We start from the raw sequence: 22,937 nt of genomic DNA, 5'->3' as shown, positions 1-22,937 counted from the left end.
GCAGTGTCTACCTTGGGTTTGGGACATAAACAGAGACAGGTGTCTGTCTCCCCTTGTCTCAGTGGTTCTTAGAGGTATTGCTTGATCCTCTCCACATCTAAGGAGGACTTGCCCTCAGTGTCACAGCCATGGAAAAACTTAAGACAGCAAGAACTAAGGGGCATGAGATGGCAGTGGCCCAGACCAGCAAGAACATCCTTTCAGTCTGCACCAAGTAAGAGAGACATGATAGCCAAAATATGTGCTGAAAGCAAGCAGGGGCAGCAGGAATCGACACAGAAAGAATGGATTGGAGAAAGAAGCAGAAGAGGAAAGAATTAGAAAGCCATTTGAGCAGGAGGAACTATTTTCAGGCATGACATCTTATGCCTGCAAAATCCATTCTCTATGCCCATGATCTTTATGAGAACAGCTCTTAAATAAGCTCCGTCTAAGGAAAAAGTATCTAGTGACTGCACCATTCACTGTGCGTGAGAACAGGCCTACACACACACATACACACACTCACACACAAGCACACATGCACATGTAGACATACACAGTTTTCTTATCTTTTTCACCAGTCAGGCTGCTTCTGCTTGGATCTTCACACTTCTTAGAAACATCATCCTTCTCTTGGATTCCCCTGTCACCACGGAGGAATTGGTTGTGCAGCCCCGGAGCTGAAAGCTTGCCTGTTTTCTTATCTGTATGCTGTACTGGCCTAGAGGTTTATTTTCATTTTAGTGTATGTGTGTGTTGCCAGGAGAGCAAAGTGGGCGGCAGATTACAAATAGAGGCCTTAGGCAGTGGTAATTGAGGGCTGGGGCAACCACAGCGGCACACAGCTTGGAGGGAATATCGTTCCTGACTGGGTGGGGCAAGGCTAGAAATTTTCCTGTGGAAATAGGAAGTGCAGACAATGGTCAACGTCTCCAAACAGCAAGTGTTAAAGTGTCTGGGGAATCTATCTGCAAGGGTGCGTTCCAGTTAAAGATCTACTATTGAAGGTAATCCCACATGTTGTGATATTGACTGTGGTGCCCTCACCTAGCAATTTACCAGAGGTCGCTGAAAGCCCATTCTCCCTTCTCTCCACCCCAGTCATTGATTCCTGGGATTCTCAAAACAGAAGCTAAAAACTTTTATTCCACAATTCAGTCCGTATCACTGGAGTACCTGTCACACGGTAGGTTTTTTGGGAGATGAACTGTGCTTGCCTCAAGGAGTTTACAATCTGGAAAACTAGAAAAAACAAATTAATAAATTAGACAGAAAAGGAACATGTTGGCTTCAATTGGCACTCAGCTGTTTATTTCTCTCACCGTCAGAAATGTGTTCGGTGTATCACATTCAGATGTATCTCAAAATTGTACGCAAAAGAACCTCAGTGACGAGGAGAACGATTGCATGTGATTGACAGACACTCTGGGGACAAAGCCCCAAATCGCCCATCACAACCACACAAATGTTTTGGAAGTGTCATGCCATGTATCAGTGGTTTTCAAACAATTGTGACCTTGCCCCCCCTCCCCAGAGGACATTTGGCAATGTCTGGAAACACTTTTGGTGGTTATAACTGGGAAGAACGTGCATTTAGTGGTAGAGGCCAGGGATGCTGCTAAACACACTACCATGTAAAGGACAGACCCCCAAGACAAAGAATTATCCGGCTCAAAATGTCAGTACTGCTGAGGTTGAGAAGCCTGGCTTTGTGTTAAAATTCATGCGCATTTTGCATTCCACTCAATGCTGGGAATAATATTACTTTGTATGTTTTTTTTCTTTGAGTAAAATTGACACGGAAAGAAAATGCGGTCATGTTCTTGTGATGCGCTGGCCCAGCCTCTGGCCCATGGCCGGGCACCACGCTTTGAAATGCACAGGCCCGTCTTTGCCTCCCCATTGATTCCACTCATCCTTCAGCTCAGCTCCCACCTCCACTGTGAAGATATCACAGAAGCTTGTAGCTAAGGGTTGCCAGATTAGGCAAATAAAAATACAGCTTGCCTGGTTAAATAGCCTTTTAGTAGAAGTATATCCCATACAATATTCTGGACAATTGAAATTTAGAATTTTAGTTTGAATTCGGGATTTGAATTTCAAATAAAGAAATAATTTTTTAAACATAAGTATACCTCGTGATATTTGGAATATATTCACTAAAAATTATTCATTTTTCTAATCTGAATTTTTCCTGGCTAGTCTCTATTTTCCCTCGCCGCCCTGCCTGCCCCTGCTTTCTTTGCTGTCTCCTCTCACCTCCCATGATGGGCTGGGTTGTATTCCTGCTGTGGCACTTATGTTTAATAACTGTATTTGAGTAATTATCTTTTAGCAAGTGTGCTTTGGCCTCCTCCGTACAATCTAAGTTTCAAGAGGCCAAGATCAGGCCCCATGGTTTTTGTTCTTTTTGCTTAGAAAAGTGCCCTGAACGTTGCAGGAACTCATTAAAGACTTTGTGGCTGATGCATCACGTCTTTGTAATGCTATGCTTAGAAACTGGAAACTTTATCAGGTTCCATTTCATTACATGTTAGGTGCTCATAAAACCAAGATTTAAGCAGTGGGTATAGACTCCATTGACTAGGATTAGCTTGGCTGTTAGGATTAGCCAAGACAAAAAATATCATCCCTAAAACAGGCAGAAGTTTATTTCTCTTTTGCATAAAAGCAGGCAGAGAGGAGGCCAGCCCAGTAGCTTAGTGGTTAAGTTTGCACGCTCTGCTTCAGCGGCCCAGGGTTCACAGGTTCGGGTTCCTGGCTCAGACCTACATATCACTCGTCGAGCCATGCTGTGGTGGTACCGTCCAATATACAAAATAGAGGAAGACTGGCACAGATGTTAGCTCAGGGACAATCTTCCTTACCAAAAAAAATAAATAAAAAGCAAGCAGGAAATCAGGAGGGCAGGGCTAGTGTGGAGTCTCCATGGTCAGAGACCCAGGCTTCTTCCAGTTTCTCACTCTGCCATTCCTAGGGTGTGGCCTTTCTCCTCATATTCCAAATGGCTGCTGGAGATCCAGCCCTCATATCCACATTCCAAGAACCAGAAGGAGAGAAGAGAAGAAGATGGACTTACCCTCTGTCTTTAAAGACAATTATCTCCACTTGCATTTCATTGACCAGAACTCAGGCATATGGCCACACACAGCTGTGAGGGAGACTGGCCAATGAGATCTGCATTCAGGGGGAAAGTGTGCCCAACTAAATGTGAGGTTAATTTGAGAGCAAAGTGCAGAGTGAATATTTGATAGGCAAGGAGCAGCCTTTGGTACAGATCTCTTCTGGCCTCAGTCACTAATTCCGTTCCCACTTTTGACTTATATCCCTCATTCTGAAAGTAGCTGGGAAACAGACACTGGAAGAATTCCTGACCCTTGTCGCAACAGTTCAGACCTTTGTTGTTCTTAAATGCCGCCTCCTTCAGCCTGTCTTCTTAAGTTCTTCCTCTCTTTATCTGCCCCTTATGAACTATCCAAGCACTTTGTGTACCTTTTTGGGGTATGCACGATGTTTACCCGGCATCATAGTTATTTCTGTGAGTTCACGTTTCTCCCACTAGATTATAGACATCTTGAGGACAGAGTCAATTTTGAAATCATGTCTGTGGCCTCCTGATGTCCTGCACACACCAGGGGCTCAAGTATTTGTTTCATGGATGAATGACTGTCTCCTACCCATGGGACAGAAGTGACAGCCTGACACAGGCACACAGCACACCAGGGAGATGTCCACGTTATCTTTAATGCAAAGAAAATGTATTGTGGAGATTATTTCATTTAGTTAAGCGGATTTGGTAAAGGGGAAAAATGAGTTTTTTTGGGGCCGACAGAGAGCTTTTTAATATAACCAATGTGAGAGTCTCAAGATTTGGGATAAAATTCTAGCCTGAACTGCTCGTGAAAGCAGCACGTCTGCAAAACCTGCCATTACTGAATGACATGGTGTAGAAAGGCTGTTAGTGGAGGCTAAGGCCTATACAGATGGTGTAATGAAGAAATGGGAGGGTTAGGCACGGAAACCGCAGCTCCAACAGAAGGAGCTGAAAAGATATAGATAAGATTAGTGACATATGTAAAAGGCCAGATACCGTGTGACAAAGTCTACCCAGCTGAATAGGCTGAAGCCAGAAGTAATAGGAAGGCCATGTACTCCCTAATCCTCCAAGATAAGCTGTTCCATCCAGAATTATCAGCCAACAATCTTCAGGGTATCAGGCTGAAAATGAAGTTTCAGACTACTTTGATTCCTCATCCATAAATGAGAAAGTGCCTGAAGGATCTTTATTTATTCTCGCTCCCACCGAAACACTCTTCAAAAAGTGCCAATATACCAGCAACAGATGCATAAAGCCTTCCTTCCTTTGATTGACAGAACATGATATAAAGCAACCCTCACTTGACATTTCAGTTTCATAAGTCTCCTAGCAGGGGGAGGAAAAAAAAAAATCCTGAAAAAAATCCACTAGAAAATAAAGAGGATTTATGCAAACTCACATGAATGTTTTCAGAATCGAATTTAACAGTTTTCTTTCTCTCCAGCCCCTATTTGAGATTTCGGGTTGCAGATGAATACTTTCAGCAAGAGCAATTTCAGCCATGTGCTTATTAATGTTTATGGCCTGTTAAAACAAAGTATTCACATGGTAATGTTTGTTGATTACTGCATGTGTAAGTTGCTTAGTTGTAAGTGATTAGGATATTCACTCTGGGGAGGAGATATTTAATTTGGTGCTGTGTGCTTTAATTTTGATTTCAAAATAAGTAACTGAACAAGAAAATGTCATCCACACCTATGCATTTCAGTTTTGAAAGGTCATCCTGTGGTTAGTTTGCACATTTAAAAATTCTTGTCACATTGTTCAATAAGATATTAAAGTCAACTGCAACCCCTATGTATTTCTTGCAATTGACATATAAATGTTCTGTTTGAAATAAGAACTGAATTTAATGGCTACATATTTCTTAGGAAAGAGGGGTCAAAACATTTTCGCAATGAGCCTTTAAGAAAGATACTAATTCTTCCTGTTTTATCGAAGGTATTTCTTTTTATAGTTAATTTCTCCCTGAGTTTCTGCGAAGCTTAGCTGGAGTTGCAGTTCATGTTCTGCAGCAACCATGTGTGCTGGAACTCCAGCACGCCAGCAGTTTCCTGACAAACATCAAAGGTTTGGATCCCAGGGTTGACCTTCCGTCACTCAAGAGCATTTCAAATGGTAATCTTCAGACTGCAACGAAAACTCTGGGTGAGTAAGAACAAGAGAAGGATATACCAAATTTGACCAACCTTGGCGCGATGGAAGTCAGTTTTACTTCAAAAATAATTTACTTATCTGTGTCTCCTGCTTTTCCCACTTTCCAACAAGCTAAACAGCAGAGAGCAAGCAGGTGTTGCTAATAATTATATTATCACTTGTTGTCATGCTATGGGTGGTATTAGTTTCGAAGTGGCTTAAAATCTTGGTTATTTTACCAAAGAGAAGTGGCAACTTGAGGAAAGAAAGGTGATAATGTTCCTGTTATGAACTCCATGTTTGCGTCCACCAAAATTCCTGTGTTGAAGCTTAGGTCCCCAGTGTGATTTATTTGAGATGGGGACTTGGGGAGGTAGTTAGGTCATAAGGGTAGAGCTGTCCTGATGCTATTAGTGTCCTTATAAGAAGAGACACCATTTACCTCCACCTCTGCCCCTCCTTCTTCCCCTCCCCCTCTCCCACCTTCTTCCTCTCTCATGTGGGGATACAGCCAGAAGGCAGCTGTCTACAAGCCAGAAAGTGGTCCTCACCAGACATCAGATCTGCCTCACCTTGATCTTGGACTTCCCAGCCTCCAAAACTGTGAGAAAAAAGTTTGTGATTTAAGCCACCCAGTCTGTTTTGGAGTTTTTTGTTGTTGTTGTTATAACAGCCTGAATTGATTAAGACAGTTCCTAATAATAGCACTTTTGCTGGCATAAGATGCGCTCAGAGAAGCCAGAAAAAGTTATTGAGTTGTCCCCCTCCTTTTTTTGTTGACTGCCTGAGAGATTCTGTAACGTTTCCAGATTCAACCAGTGATCAAGAAGCTCTAAGGACTCTCTAATGATGAACAATCTTCACCTGGGAAGAGAAAGCTTCGACTTCTTGCAGCAGGAAAAGAGAGGAATTCGATTAGAAAGAACGAATAAAAAGTATACAGACAAAAGTATTTACATAAATTCAGGAGAACCCATTCTGAAAATAGACTCCTGAGCCAGCCCTGATGGCCTGGTGGTTAAATTTCAGTGTGTTCCACGTTGGCGGTTCAGGTTCGGTTCCCCAGCACAGAACCACACCACTTGTCCGTCAGTAGCCATGCTGTGGTGGCAGTTCAGATAGAAGAACTAGAAGGACCTACAACTAGAATATACAACTATGTGCTGGGGCTTTGGGGAGGGGAAAAAAAAAGAGAGGAATACTGGCAACAGATGTTAGCTCAGGGCAAATCTTTCCCAGCCAAAAAAAAAAAAACAAAAAACAAAAAAAACAATAAAATGTATATTCAAAGAGAGTTGCAATTTAAAAATAAAAAAAAGACTTCTACTCCCTCTTTCATTTAGGGTCCAAATACTCATCTTAAGTACAATAATTCAAATGTTGCCTGTAAAATGGATGGAGAGTATGGGATGGAGTGGACTATTGGGGTTACACAATTCAGCCCCAGAAAAAAAGATCTGATTAAATTTTGCATATATGCTCAACCGCGGGCCCTGAATCAGAAATAAATCGTTAAAATTTTTAAACTATGTAAAATTGGCTCCTAGGAAGTTCCAGGTTTGCCTAGCAAAGACATCAATGGGGAGGAGATTTTGATTAAGTGTAGTTCACCATGCCTCTACTCCCTTCTATCTAGTTTATCAGTCTACATGGTGATTAAATAAATTATATTATGGCACAAAATATCTTCTTTTCGTTTAAACCTTGCAGAGACACCCAAGATGAGACAGGCTAGGAGAGACGATGTAACAGCAGGAATTTCCATCCTCTGGGGGAAATGCGGAAAATGTCCTGCAGTGTTTTAGAAGCACTTTATCATAACGGGAGCTTAAATAAGGACAGACACTTAAAATCAGCAAACAATATTCAAACAAATGTGGTTGGCATAAAAGTTTCTCCTAAAAATTAATAGTCCTTTTTTAATGCAGATTGTGAGACGGGAATTCCGTATAGTTTATCTCATTTTAGTTTCACAATAATCCTTTGAGGTGAGTACTATTATAATCCCCATTTTACACAGAAGGAATCTGAGGCTTCTTTCTGAGCCTAACTGAGCAAAGTTCGTTAAATTGGTCAAGACCACACAGCTAATGAGCAGCTGAGTCCAGCTGACCCTCAGCTCTGCCTGGCTGTAAGCGCAGCCTGCAGTCACCACTTCTATTGTTAGTTTCCGATTCTTTTGGTTGGGAGTTGCTTCGACACATCTCTTGCACACACATTTATTTTATATTGTAATGAAAAAAGCCCAACCATAGCCTATATTTTACTTCTAAAGTCTCTGGATCATTGGACATGATGAAAATATTTCAGAATACGAAGTGTGCACAGGATTGCTGCAATATGCTTATATGGTAACAATTAAGTACAATGTGTCCGTGTGAGTGTGCATGTGGCTGTTTAAAAGAGTCATTCTGTTATTCTAAAATGTATTTTCCATACATAGGAATACATGCTTTGCTAAAGGCAGCATGTCAGAATGACAGTTATAATTTCAGGATAAGTGCAAATGAAGTCTACCACATAAAATACTAAAACCTCAAATAGACAGACTAGATTCCAAAAATGGTCATTTAACACAGAATTGTTGGGCGATTCTCTGTGTGCTGTATAGTCAAAGCCTGCATTCAGTTGGCATTGGTACAGGTCATGGATAAGCTGATACATTTTACTATAACTCATGGCCACCATTTATTGTCCAAATTTCTTACAAATGCATAATGCTGCCTGTAGAAGGACCAGATAAGAATGTGGATGAATCAATGAAGACTCCTTGACTCCCTTACCATGTCTTCTGTACAAGTCAGCAATAGATGATCTTTACCTATAAAGATTACCCTTTTTTTTTAAGGTAAACATAGGCATACCCTCATTAGAACAGGAAATGCATTCCTGGAAATGGGAGTGCTAAGGGAATTAGTACCCTCTATGTTCATTATGGTGTAGCCCCTGTGAGGATGTGGTGCCTATATGGCATTTGTTCAATCATTAACAGTGCCTAAAATAGTCCTTGTTCAAGAGCAGACACTCAATAAATATTTGCTGGATGAATGAATGGATTATCCACTCACTTCAGCTTCCTGAAGTCATCACATGCCTTTGAAAATTGTTTCTTCTGGGTACCAGCCACACCACTATAGTCTGTCTCCCTGTCTGCGGGGATGTTTATCTGTCCGAGGGCTTCTGCCCATCCTGCTTGTGGGTTGATCTTTACCCTCTGTTTCCCCACATGCAAGCTTGTCCCTTGAAGGCACCTCCGGCCATGGTCAACTTCACTTCTCAAAAACCCACTTCGTAGTTTTACTTGCACACTGCCCCACCTCTAGCATGTTTACAAATACACTTCTTATTAGCTATTGACTCAAAGTTGTTCAGCTGAACATGAAACAACAGCAGAATTAGATACTCAAGAGAGTCAACAAACTGCCTGACAAACACCCTTCAAACTGAGGCAAGTCCCTCAGTCTTTGGGGTCTTTGACAGAACCTGGAATTCCAATGCTCTCTCCTCTACCGGCTGCCCTGTCATAAGAAAATTAGGTATTAATTACATTATTCACTATATATATATATATATATCTTTAGTGAAAGTATTTCTGAGACAGAGAGTAATGTAGCAAATCAGTCATATTGGAGGCAGTCCTAAATAAATGCCTGCATTTTAGTTAAAAAACAACAGATTTGTTTTGTTTTGCTCTGTTATTGAGGTATTGTACACACCATAAAGTATACAAATCTAAAACATACATTTTAATGAATTTTACAAAAGAAACATAACTACCACACAAGTCAGATATAAATTTTTACCAGCAAACCAGAAGCCTCCCTCATACCCTCTTCTAGTCATTACTTACCCCATTCCCACTCCACAGCAAAAGAACTCTGCAATCTGTTACCAAAGATTAGTTTGCCTATTTTTTACTTTTTATAAATGTGCTATATCTGTAGACTCATCTGTGTCTGCCTTCTTTCGCTCAATCTTTCATCTGTTGGATTCATCCATGTTGTTGCAGGTAATTCATTCATTCTCGTTGCTGTTACAGTATTCTATTGAATTACTATATCACAATTCATTTATCCATTCAATTTAATGAACATTTGGATTTTCTTCCAAATTTAGTGCTGTTATAAACATTCTTCTATATGTTTTGGTGCACATATGTAACATTTCTGTTGGGTATATATCTAGGAAGGAAATTATCGGGCTACAAGATAAGCAGATTTTGAATTTTTAGAAGGCATTGCCAAACAGTTTCCCAAAGTGTAGGAGAATTCCAAGTACTTTACACCCTTCAAACACTTGATGTATTCTGGAGTTTTTTGGGTTTGGTTTATTGTAGTCATTCTCGTGGATGTGTACTAGTATCTCAGTGTGGGTCTACTTGCATTGCCTAGCTACCTAGTGATGTTGAACATCTTTTCATATTTTTGTTGACCATTTAGATATATTTTTTCATAAAATGCTTGTTCAAATTACGGCTCATTTATATTATGTTGTCTATTTTTTCTGATTGAAATACACAAGTTACAGATATATAGATAGATGGATCAAAGGAGTTTTTTATTGGAGATACATATATAGCAAATATCTTTTCCACTCTTTTATCAGCCTTTTTGTCATCTGAATTAGCAAATGATGAACTAAGATTTTGAATTTTAATGCAGTCCAATCAGTCAAACTTTCTTTTTATGGCTAGTATTCTTTGCATTCTATCTAACCAAGGTAAAAAACAAACAAATAAAAACTCTTCTATATCTTCTAAGAAGTTGAGTTATAATTTGTCCATTAAGTCCCTTAGTGCTTCTGCAATTGATTTTTGTGTATGGTGTGAGTTGGGGGCCAAGATTCATTTGTTTTTTTTAAATAGGGATATCAAATTGACTTAGCACTGTTTTTGGAAAAGAATCTTGTTTTACATTGCATTGAAATGGCACATTTGTTATAAATTTATATTTATATGATGCTTCCAGACTCTCTTCTGTCCTTTGATCTATTTGTCCATCTTTGCATTAATACTATTTTAATTAATCTAGTATTAATAAATGTCCACATAAGACCTCTTTCTCCCTCTTCTTCAAGATCTTTGCTAATTTTGGACATCTGCATTTCCATATAAATTTGAGAGTCAGTATGTCAATTTCCACAAAACATATCTTGGATTTTGATGGGGGATTTTCATTGAATTGCTAGATAATTTTAGAGAGAATTCACATTTTAACAATAATGCATCTTCTAATCCTTAAGAATGGTATGCCCTTGTGACACCAACATCATGGTGAAGTGAGCTCTTCCTTAGACTCTCCCTCTTAAGGTACAATGAAAAGGATACTCAAAAACCAATAGAGGGGCCAGCCCAGTGGCGCAGCGGTTAAGTTTGTACGTTCTGCTTCTCGGCTGCCCAGGGTTCGCCAGTTCAGATCCCGGGTGTGGACATGGCACCACTTGGCATGCCATGCTGTGGTAGGCATCCCACGTATAAAGTAGAGGAAGACGGGCATGGATGTTAGCTCAGGGCCACTCTTCCTCAGCAAAAAGAGGAGGATTGGCAGTAGTTAGCTCAGGGCTAATCTTCCTCAAAAATAAAAAAAACCACAGAGGTCACTCACACAACACAATAGATGCTGGAGAGATCCACGCAGCCATGTATCTGAAGGGAGAGGTGCTGGATCCTCCTGGAGGCAGTGAAAGGAGGGTAAGAGATCTCCTCTCCTTCTCCATATAGCAGCAACTAGGGTGTGGGACTGCATGTGGCTCTGAGAGGAGATGGGGAGGGGGCAGCCCTCCAAAGAAACGCCTTCACTCTCAGAGTTGTCTCCCAGTCCATGGGAAAGCTCCACACCAAGGATGCTAAGAAAACATGGGAGGAGTCTTCACCAAGGTGAGCATCTCAAGAGGGTAGACAGTGAGTGGAGAGTGGGACTGCCTGCAGGATCATGCACATGAAAGAAAGCACCCCTCCCCCATCTGGTGCACTGGCTTGGTCAGTTAGCCAGAGCAAAGGAGCCCCGCCAGAGTGCCTGCACATCCATTGGTAAAGCAGCAGTGGTGAGTGGGCAAATGTAGATGAGCCCTATCAGCGTAGCTTCCAAAGGACAGACATAGATGCCAGGGATCATGGCAGGCTCAGAATACAAAGCTACTGCTCACAACCCCAGTGCTGGCAGGTGGAATCTGTGACCAGATACTACCACTATCTGAAGGCACAAATCCACTCAGTCAAATAATATGAAGAGATATATTAACACTACAGACCAGAAGGAAAATGACAAGCACCCAGAAATCAATCTTGAAGGCACAGAAACTTACAAGCTAAGTGACAGAGAATTCAAAATAGCTGTCATAAAAAAACACAACTAGTTACAAGAAAACTCAAAAAGATAGTTCAATGAAATCAGGAATAAAATTAATGAACAGAGGGAATTCTTCACAAAAGAGATTGAAACCATAAAAAAAAAATAAAAAATATTGGAGATGAAAAACCCAATGAGAGAGATAAAGAAAAATCTGGAGTCCTTAAATAACAGAGCTGGTATTATGGAGGACAGAGTTAGCAATTTAGAGGACAGAAATATAGATATGCTTCAGATGGAGGAGAGAGAACTAAGACTAAAAAGACATGGGGAAATTCTCCAAGAAATATCCAACTCAATTAGGAAATGCCACATAAAGATTATAGGTATTCCAGAGTGAGAAGAGAAGAAGAAAGGAGCAGAGAGCTTGCTCAAAGAAATAATAGCTGAGAACTTCCCAAACCTGGGGAAGGAGCTGGAATTACAAATTGAAGAAGTTAATAGAACTACTAACTACAACAATGCAAAAAGACCTTCTCCAAGGCATATATTAGTAAAACTGGCAAAATCCAATGACAAAGAAAAAATACTAAGGGCAGCAAGGTAGAATAAAATAACCTACAAAGGAATCCCTATCAGGCTTGCAGTGGATTTCTTAGCAGAAAACTTACAGGCTAGGAGAGAGTGGAATGATATATTCGAAATTCTGAAAGACAAAACTTTCAGTCAGGAATACTCTATCCAGTGAAAATATCCTTCAGATACGATGGAGAAATAAAAACTTTCCCAGATAAACAAAAGCTGAGGGAGTTAATTGCCACAAGACCTCTCCTACAAGAAGTGATCAAGAAAGCCCTCATACCTGAAAAAAAGAAAGAGGCTACAAAGCATGGGGAAGGAGACAAATAGGCAGACAAAATCAGAAAATTGCAGATCTCTATCAGAACAGGTTAGCTAACACTTAATTACAACATTAAAGATAAAGGGAAGGAAAACATCAAAAACAACTATAATCACTTCATTTTAATCACAAACTCACAACACAAAGTTGTGAATAATTTTTGATGACAATAACTTAGATGGGGATGAGAAAAGGAATGGAAATTGCTTAGACTAAAGAAATAAGAGGCTATCAGAAAATGGACTACCTCATGTGGGAGATCTTTTATACAAACCTCACAGTAACCACTACACAAAAAAGCAGAACAGAGTCACAAGTGATAAATAAAGAGAAAACTGAGGAAACCATCATAGAGAACTACCAAACTGAATTAGCAATCTGAAATACATGGGATGAGCAACAAGAGAAATACAGAACAATTGGAAAACAAGTCACAAAATGACAGAATTAAGCTTTCATATATCAATAATCACTCTAAAGGTAAATGGACTGAATTCTCCAATCAAAAGACACAGGGTGGCTGGATGGATTAAAAAACAAGACCAACAATATGCTGCCTCCAGGAAATAGATCTGAGGTCTAAAGACAAACACAGGCTCAGAGTGAAGGGATGGAAGACAATACTCCAAGCAAATGGCAAACAAAATGAAGCAGGTGTTGCCATACTTATATCAGACAAAGTAGACTTCGAGATGAAACAGGCAATGAGAGACAAAGAGGGGAAGTATATAATGATAAAAGGGACACCACTAAAAGGATATAACACTTATAAATGTGTATGCACTTAACACAGGAACACCCAAGTACATAAAGCAACTATTAACAGACTTAAAAGGAGATATTAACAGCAACACAATAATAGTAGGGGACCTCAACACCCCACTTACATCAATGAATACATCATCCAGACAGAAAGTCAACAAGGAAATAGTGGAATTAAATGAAAAGGTAGACCAGATGGACTTAAAAGATATATAAGCGAACACTCCATCCAAAAACAGCAGATTACACATTCTTCTCAAGTGCACATGGAACATTCTCGAAGATAGACCATATGTTGGGAAACAATGCAAGTCTCAATAAATTTAAGAAGATTGAAATCACATCAAGCATCTTTTCTGACCATAATGCTATGAAACTAGAAATCAACTACAAGAAAAAATCTGGGAAAATGACGAATATGTGGAGACTAAACAACATGCTACTGAGCAACGAATGGATCATTGAAGAAATTAAAGGAAAAATCAAAAAATATCTGGAGACAAATGAAAATGAAAATATACCATACCAAATCATATGGCATGCAGCAAAAGTGGTCCTAAGAGGGAAATTCATAGCAATACAGGCTCACCTTAATAAACAAGAAAAATCGCAAATAAGCAATCTTAAACTACACGTAACAGAACTAGAAAAAGAAGAACAAACAAAGCCCAAAGTAAGTAGAAGGAGGAAAATAATAAACATTAGAGCAGAAATAAATGAAATTGAAACAACAACAACAAAAAAAAACAGTAAAAAGGATCAATGAAACTCACAGCTTATTCTTTGAGAAGATAAACAAAATTGACAAACCCTTAACCAGACTCTCTAAGAAAAAAAGAGAGAAGGCTCAAATAAAATTAGAAATGAAAGAGGAGAAATAACAATGGATACCACAGAAATACAAAGGATTATAAGAAAATACTATGAAAAACTATATGCTAACAAATTGGACAATCTAGAAGAAATGGATAAATTCTTAGACTCATATAACTTACCAAAACTGAATCAAGAAGAAATAGAGAATCTGAATAGACCAATCACAAGTAAAGAGATTGAAACAGTAATCAAAAACCTCCCCAAAAATTAAAGTCCAGGACCAGATGGCTTCTCTGGAGAATTCTACCAAACATTCAAAGAAGATTTAATAGCTATCCTTCTCAAACTATTCCAAAAAACTGAAGAAAACAGAACACTTCCTAATTCATTTTACAAGGCCAACATCACCCTGATCCCAAAGCCAAAGACAACACAAAGAAGGAAAATTACAGGCCAATATTGCTAATGAACATAGATGCAAAAATCCTTGAAATGATTTTGCAAATCAAATACAGCAATACAGTAAAAGGATCAAGTGGGATTTATACCAGGGTGCTAGGATGGTTCAAGATCCACAAATCAATCAATGTGATACCCCACATAAACAAAATGAGGAATAAAAACCACATGATCATCTCAATGCAGAGAAAGCATTTGACAAGATCCAACATCCATTTTTGATAAAAACTCTCAATAAAATGGGTATAGAAGGAAAGTACCTCAACATAATAAAGACCGTATATGACAAACCCACAGCCATCATCATACTCAACCAAGATAAACTGAAAGCCATCCCTCTGAGAACAGGAACAAGACAAAGATGTCCACTCTCATTACTCTTATTCAACATAGTACTGGAGGTTTTGGCCAGAGCAATTAGGGAAGTAAAAGAAGTAAAAGGTATCCAAACTGGCAATGAAGAAGTGAAACTCTTGCTGTTTGCAGACAACATGATTTTAAATATAGCAAACCCTAAAGAATCCATCAGAGAACTATTAGAAATAATCAATAACTACAGCAAACTTGCAGAGTACAAAATCGACTTACAAAAATCAGTTGCATTTCTATACTCTACTGATGAACTAACAGAGAGAGAACTCAAGAATACAATCCCGGGGCTGGCTCCGTGGCCGAGTGGTTAAGTTAGCGTGCTCCGCTGTTGCGTCCCAGGGTTCGGATCCTGGGCGCACACATGGCACCGCTCGTCAGGCCATGTTGAGGCAGCATCCCACATCTCACAACTAGAAGGACCTGCAACTAAGATATACAACTATGTATGGGGGATTTGGGAAGATAAAAGCAGGAAAAAAAAAAGAAGATTGGCAGCAGTTGTTAGCTCAGGTGCCAATCTTTAAAAAAAATGGAATACAATCCCATTTACATCTCAACAAAAGCAATAACATATCTAGGAATAAATTTAACCAAGGAGGTGAAAGACCTATAGAAGGAAAATTATAAGACATTATTGAAAGGAATCAATGATGACATAAAGAAATGGAAAGACATTCCATGCACATGGATTGGAGAATAAACATGGTTAAAATGTCCACAATATCCAAAGCAATCTACAGATTCAATGCAATCCCAATCAAAATCCCAATGATATTCTTCATGGAAATAGAACAAAGAATCCTAGAATTAATATGGGGCAACTAAACACCCCAAATAGCTAAAGCAATCCTGAGAAAAAAGTATAAAGCTGGAGGCATCACAATCCCTGACTTCAAAATATACTACAAAACTATAGTAGTCAAAACAGTATGGCACTGGTACAAAAACAGACACACAGATCAATGCAACAGAATTGAAAGCTCAGAAATAAAACCATACATCTACCAACAGCTAATCTTTGACAAAGGAGCTAACAACATACAACGGAGAAATGAAAGTATCTTCAATAAATGGTGTTGGGAAAACTGAACAGCCACAAGCAAAAGAATGAAAGTAGACTGTTATCTTTTGCCATACACAAAAATTAACTCAAAATAGATTAAAGACTTGAAGGTAAGATGTGACACCATAAAACTCCTAGAAGAAAATATAGGCAGTACACTCTTTGACATGAGTCTTAGAAGGATCTTTTTGAATACCATGTCTACTTGGGCAAGGGAAACAAAAGAAAAAATAAACGAAGGAGATTTAATCAGACTAAAGAGCTTCTGCAAGGCAAAGGAAATCAGGAACAAAAGGAAAAGACAACCGACCAACTGGGAGAAAATATTTGCAAATCATGTATCTGACAAGGGGTTAATCTCCAAAATACTTAAAGAACTCACACAACTCAACAATAAAAACAAACAACCCAATCAAAAAATGGGCAGAGGATACAAACAGACATTTTTCCAAAGAAGATATACAGATGGCCAACAGGCACATGAAAAGATGTTCAAAACTACTAATCATTAGGGAAAAGCAGGTCAAAATATCACCTTATGCCTGTTAGAATGGCTATAATTACCAAGACGAAAAACAACAAATGTCTGCGAAGATGCAGAGAAAAAGGAACCCTCATACACTGCTGGTGGGAATGCAAACTGGTGCAGCCATTATGGAAAACAGTATGGAGATTTCTCAAAAAATTAAAAGTAAGAATATCATATGACCCAGCTATCCCACTACTGGGTATTTATCCAAAGAATTTGAAATCTACAATTCAAAGATACTTATGCACCTCTATGTTCATTGGAGCATTATTCACAATAGCCATGACATGGAAGCAACCCAAATGCCCAGTGACTGATGAATGGATAAAGATGTGGTGTATATAAACAATGGAATACTACTCGGCCATAAAAAAGACAAAATCGTGCCATTTGCAAAAACATGGATGGACCTTGATGGTATTATGTTAAGCAAAATAAGCCAGACAAAGACAAACACTGTATGATTTCACTGACGTGGATGATAAACAAACACATGGACAAAGAGTACAGATTAGTGGTTTCCAGAGGGGAAGGGGGCTGGGGGATAGGCATAAGGGGTAAAGGGGCACATATATATGGCAACTGACAATAATGTACAACTGAAATTTCACAGTGTTATAAACTATTATGACCTCAATAAAATAAAAATAAAAATAAATGGTATAACCTTTCATTTATTTACATATTTCAAATTTTCTCAGTAATTTTCTTTAGTTATCTGTGCAGAAATTTTGTACATCCTTTTTTAAATGCGCCCTTAGGTATTTGATTTTTTTATACTATTGTACATATATTTTTTCAATTTTATATATAATAATTTATCACTAACATATAGATATATAATTTCTTTTTGACTCTGTTTTTAGATTTGCTATGTACACAATCATATCATCTGCAAATAAGATGGTTTCCTCCCTCTCTTTTCAATCCTCATACTTTCTAGTTTTCTTGCTCACTAGGACCCCCAGCACAAGGTTGAATGAAAGTCATGATAACTGACATCTTTATACTTTTCCCAAACTCAGGGTAAAAACTTTCAATATTTCAACCTTAAGTTGATTATTTTTTGTATGTTTTTTAAGATACTCATGATCAGATTGAGGGCATTTTTTTCTATTCCTAGTTTGCTAAGAGTTTTTATTATGAATAAATGTTGGATGTAGTAAATGTTAATACATCTATTGAAATGATCATATGCTTTTTCTCCATGATTCTATAAATGAAGAGAATTTCATTGTTGATTTTTCAAATGTTAAACCAACTTTATTACTGGAATACTCTAACGTGCTGTCTATTATTCTTTTTATACGTTTCTGGATTTAATTTGCTAAAATTCCATTTAGAATTTTTGTCTCTGTGTTAATAAGAAGTATACATAAGCAAACTAATCAGTACCTACTCCTGATTTAATGACATCAAGTAACTTCGTACAGATGTTTGGTAAGCAGAATAACCTTTTTCAACTAGAAAACTGGCATTCAGTGCTATGTCACTTGAAAACACTAAGGTTTAGCTATCCATGAGCAAATTCAGCTAATAGTTTTATGAGTCCTCTCATCTATGGATTGGAATAGCAGGAAGTTGAATGGAGACACTGGCTTGGTACTTTTTGGACATGTCTGTTAGCCCACTATTTTCTCTTGGAGATGGGTATGATGAATCCATGTAATGGCCTTCCTTTAGGATAAAGTCTAAACTCCTTAACACAGAATCCAAGGCCTGTGGGATGCTAGGGTCTACATGCTTCTCTAGTCTCACATCTCACTCTTCTCCCCAGTTCCCCCCAGAATCCTCTTGCAATTTGAATGATTCAGCCATACTGACTTCCTTGAAGTTTCTTCAATATGCCAGGCTTTCACTCATCTTGGAGACAGTGATTTGCTTCTCTCCTGATAGCACCTACATTCTCTATTTAGGATTCCGCTGAAATTTCCTCATGGTGTGTCCTATTGTGCAGGGATATGACTGGGGATAAGTAGATGTGTCTTACTCATCTTTTTATCCTATAAACTTGACCAGCATATAGGAGGCACTCTAAAAACGTTGTTTGTTTGAAAGAAAGAAACAATGAATGAATGAATGAAAGGATTAAAATGTATTTACTACAATTTTCCTATGTCCATTGACCATCTTAGTATAAGAACTAAGGACCAAAAAAAAGTGAGAAAAACAAAAATACCTCTAATTTACTCACCAATTAAGTCAGCAAATAATTATTGACCACTGACTGTATGCTAAACACAATTCTAGACGTGAGAGATAGAACAGTGCATAAGACAGAAAAGCTCAAGAAATTTATAGTCCAGTGAGGGTGACAGCCAAGTTAACATAAAGGGGGAAAAAAGAGGTAAATTTTGAAATTAAAAATTGGAATAAGTTCCATAAAAAAAAAAAACAACCACCCAATATTAAGCTCCAGAACATTGAGAGTGCAGAAGGCTTACTCCAGAGACAATTATCAGGGAAAGCTTCTCTTAGGTGGTGACAATTAAGCGAACTTCTGTAGAATGAGAAACCAGTCAAGACTCTTACCTTTATCCACTTCTGAACGAGGTGTCTAATGTGGTTTTAGGCAAGTTTCATTCAAGTTTGTTTATCACAGCAGTTCTCAAAGTGTTGTCCGGGCATGAACAGGAGTCCTGAAACTCTTTCAGAGAATCCGTGAGGTCAAAACTACAATACTTAGATCATAACACTGAGATCATCTTGCCTCTTTCCTCTCATTATTCCATGGTGGTATGGAGGAGACTTCTAGAGACTACATGGCATGTGATGTCACAATAGATCGAAGGAATAAGCTGTCTTTTATTAAACCAGACATTAAAGAGATTTGCAAAAAAATGTATAACAATGCCACTTTTCTCACTAAATATTTTTGTTTTAGACAATACAGGTATGTTGATAAAATAAGTTACTTACGTTAACATGTTAGGGGTTTATGATTGCTGTTTTGTAATAATTTAATAAAATACTTTAGAAACTTGCCATTTTTAATTTGTCATATAGTAAATATCGATAACTAAAACCCACACAAACAAGAGCTCTTTCAAGTTCTCAAACAGTTTTAGGTGTATAAAGGGGTCCTGAGAGCAAAATGTTTGAGAAACACTGGTTTAGCTGGTAGCATTAACATCAGTAAAAGAAATACCATCAATAGATGAAGGGAAGATACCCAGGATGATATACAAAAAATGACCCCTGTGAATCCTCTGTGGATGCAAAATGACAGCATCTGCCTGGAAACTGAAGCATTCAGTCAAACATCTCCAATGTTCTTAAAAGCTCAATATTTAGCAGGTCTGAACAAAACATTCTGGGTATTTGCGTGAACATGGGCAGGGCTCCGTGGTCAGGAGGGTTCTCATCCAATTATTTGGAGCCTTATAAACCCAGCCTGAGTATTTTCTATTTTAATTGGGAAAATTTGCAGCCTCTTGTTTATAGCACAAGGGATAGGAAAACAAGCAACCTGAAGTGAAATAAAGATAGCACCAACACCTCAATTTAAGTTTCTGGAATCTTTTCCTTGAAATGTTGCCTTCGGGTCTCTCCCACCCAATTACTCTGCACCAGGCCTGCTCAGCCACTGTCCAAGATGCTCAAGCCCGACACCATAAAATATTCAAGCACACCACGCCTCCGCCTGCTCTCTGGGCACCATGGCGCAGTATCTCCATTGTATTTTAGTCTGATTTGCACTTTCACTGGCAAAACCAAAAGCAATGAAACTGCCAGCCATAAGAGATCAGCTATGGAGGAAACATTTCTTAAACATTCATTAAAAAAATAATAGTAAAATAAAACAGCTAACTTCAGGCTTGTCATTCCAAAGAAAAACTATTTATTTCTCTTTGTAAAAGTCATATATACATTACACTGTATCTGAAACTAAACTAGAAGTCAACAATAGAAAGCAGCCCACCAAAAAAAAAAGAGAAAGAAAATAGCAGAATATATTAAATTAGCAGAGTTTGGGGGGCTATTTTTATAGCCTTGTTTAATGTGCTCTACCGTAAGAAACAGTTATATTTGCTCCAGATGTCCAAGCAGAAATTACCATATTACTTTAAGAATCCTTTTGTTTGTGGGGGCTGGCCCCGTGGCCGAGTGGTTAAGTTCGTGCGCTCCGCTGCAGGCGGCCCGGTGTTTCGTCAGTTCGAATCCTGGGTGCGGACATGGCGCTGCTCATCAAGCCACGCTGAGGCAGCGTCCCACATACCACAACTAGAAGGACCCACAATGAAGAATATACAACTATGTACCGAGAGGCTTTGGGGAGAAAAAGGAAAAAAATAAATCTTTAAAAAAAAAAAAAAAAAAAAGAATCCTTTTGTTTAAATTTAAGGTCAGAGAGACTGTTACTTCTGCAAGGTTCTAACTTTTCCTGTTGTAAATATGCCTGTGCAGATTGACACAAGGTAGTGTATATGAAAAGTGCTTTACACTATAAAGATATATACTCACATATTGGATTATTATTGTAAGTAAGGAAAGCAAAATAAAATACAATCTCTCTAAATAAAAGCTATTGACAATATTCCTATCTAATCCCTTTCCACTGATCCCTAAGATTGCCTTACTGAATCCAAAGTCTCTTGACTAGTGGAACTTTCTAGACCGACCCTTTGAAGTATTCATGTCATCAAGCAATCAATCTGTAATCTGGAGCTTTTTTTGTCTAAAGATCTCTAAATCCTTCTTGGGTACTAATTAATCTATTCCAGAAAGAGTCTCAATTAGCAAATTTCTACAATATGCGTTCCCCTATGTCCCTAACTACTGAAACACAGTAATGGTTTGTAGCTGTTATAATAGACAATGGCCAACCTTTATCACTATGTTTATAATTATTTACACTAATTTCTTTGAGCACTTGGGTACATTCTCCACAGCTAGATTTCCCAATTCAGAGAACCAATGAGTTCTCAGAATTTTAGGGGAAAAAGAAACATGAAAAGTCAAGCACTAGAATAACAAACTCATAAAAATTGTCATTCCTCTTCTGAGGACTCAATTTCTTTGAACAAATTTGACTAGAAAAATAACATTCAACAAATGTAAGGATACGGGATCATTATTGTATTTCCTTGAAATAGATTGTTAATAATAGTTAAAAAGACATCATGATACTGTAGGATGAAACTGTTTCAACGTAATTATTCTGTTGTTAAGGACTATGAACACTTGAATACAAATTTTGTCAACAGAATTTTATAAAATCTTCCATAAAGTAGTCATCTACCCAGAGGCCCTTGGTCATCGTATCTCTTTAATGTTCTTAAGCTTTTCCGCATATTGGGATTATGACTTGGGAAGGGAGGAGGCGTTGCAGAAAATATTTACTTCATGGACTTGCTTGTGTGTGATATAATCTTTTATTCCAGGAAATTTCTACATCCCATCTTCATTTCCCTGATAATGTCACTCTAAAATGAAGAAAGGGAAAGAGGTAAAAATTCTTTTTCTTCTTAAATCTTCTAGCAACTTCAGCAAATACTGTTAATAAGTGAGAACCTCACCCCTGGTTATTAAAAAAAGAGAGAGAGAGAGAGACTCTTAGAGTATATTTGGGACCCAGGCATCCTAAGGAGACACCTCCTATTCTTAAGAGCTTCGTATGCTTAGAAAGAAAGACAGCCTTCTAAGGAAAAAAAAAATGAGACAAAAGTAGAAGTCCAAGTTTCAGCTTTGTGATTTAAGTGCCTTTGCTTCAGAGAAGAAAGAAGAACCAGGCAACTCTGACAGTCCCTACACATTTCTGGGAGTCTACACTTGCCCCACCTTGCCCAGCTTTCATAATCACTCACAACAATGAAATCATTGATTTTGCGCCAGATAAGTCCATCCGTCAATCATGCATGATAAATTGGATTACGAAATTATTAGAATGAATTCAAATGTATTTAAACTGCCATTTGTACTGCTAATGGAGATTTAAATAAATGTACACTAGCGCCAAAGCCTATATAACAAGGAAAATATCATGCTTAGCACCAATCAGGCAAAATATTTGGTTTAATATTTGATGCATCTGAACATTTTTTCATTAGTGCTTCAGGCTTTTCTTTCTTCAATTACATGTCAATGAGTAATGCAGACAGTATAAAGTATCCAACCAATTTTATTCCCCTTGATTGGAGCTGAGCAATCAGTTGGCACATTCAGTGGGGGCAGTTGGCAAGGATAGGGTGCAGGGAAAAGCCTGTGAGATCAGGATTCGGCTATTTAGGGGTAGAGAATAAACAAACAGACAGACAAACACTGACGATCATGGGAAACAGGTTTCTCACCACTGGAGAAGGGAGTTACAAATATACAAAGAGGGAATGCTGGAATTAACCGTGTAGTATTGAATTGGCATTGGAAGTGTCAGTGTAGAATCATGGTTTTTAAATATGCATAAGTGGAAATAGACACAACTGTATGTGTGCATGCGTGTGCATGCATATGTTCCCTTACTCTGTCTGCACGAAGGGCCTAGATGTGATGACACCCTGGTAGCAATAAGTATCCAAGGTACTCAGATCTTGAGT

At 38.4% G+C, this 22,937-nt stretch overlaps 1 long non-coding RNA gene across 1 annotated transcript; it reads right to left on the bottom strand.

Moving 5' to 3' along the window:
* Positions 1 to 1,107: 1,107 nt before the first annotated feature.
* On the bottom strand, positions 1,108 to 19,163 carry LOC139078670 (uncharacterized). The gene is made up of 2 exons (XR_011531692.1): positions 18,937 to 19,163; positions 1,108 to 1,224 (listed from the first exon to the last, which is right to left on the bottom strand). It is a non-coding gene; the product is annotated as an uncharacterized lncRNA (long non-coding RNA).
* Between the last annotated feature and the right edge of the window lie 3,774 nt (positions 19,164 to 22,937).

The sequence above is a fragment of the Equus przewalskii genome, chromosome 22, assembly GCF_037783145.1.
Source record: "Equus przewalskii isolate Varuska chromosome 22, EquPr2, whole genome shotgun sequence".
NCBI lineage: Eukaryota > Metazoa > Chordata > Mammalia > Perissodactyla > Equidae > Equus > Equus przewalskii.
The sequence above is the reverse complement of the archived record's forward strand: the minus strand, read 5'-3'. Positions and strand labels throughout refer to the sequence as shown.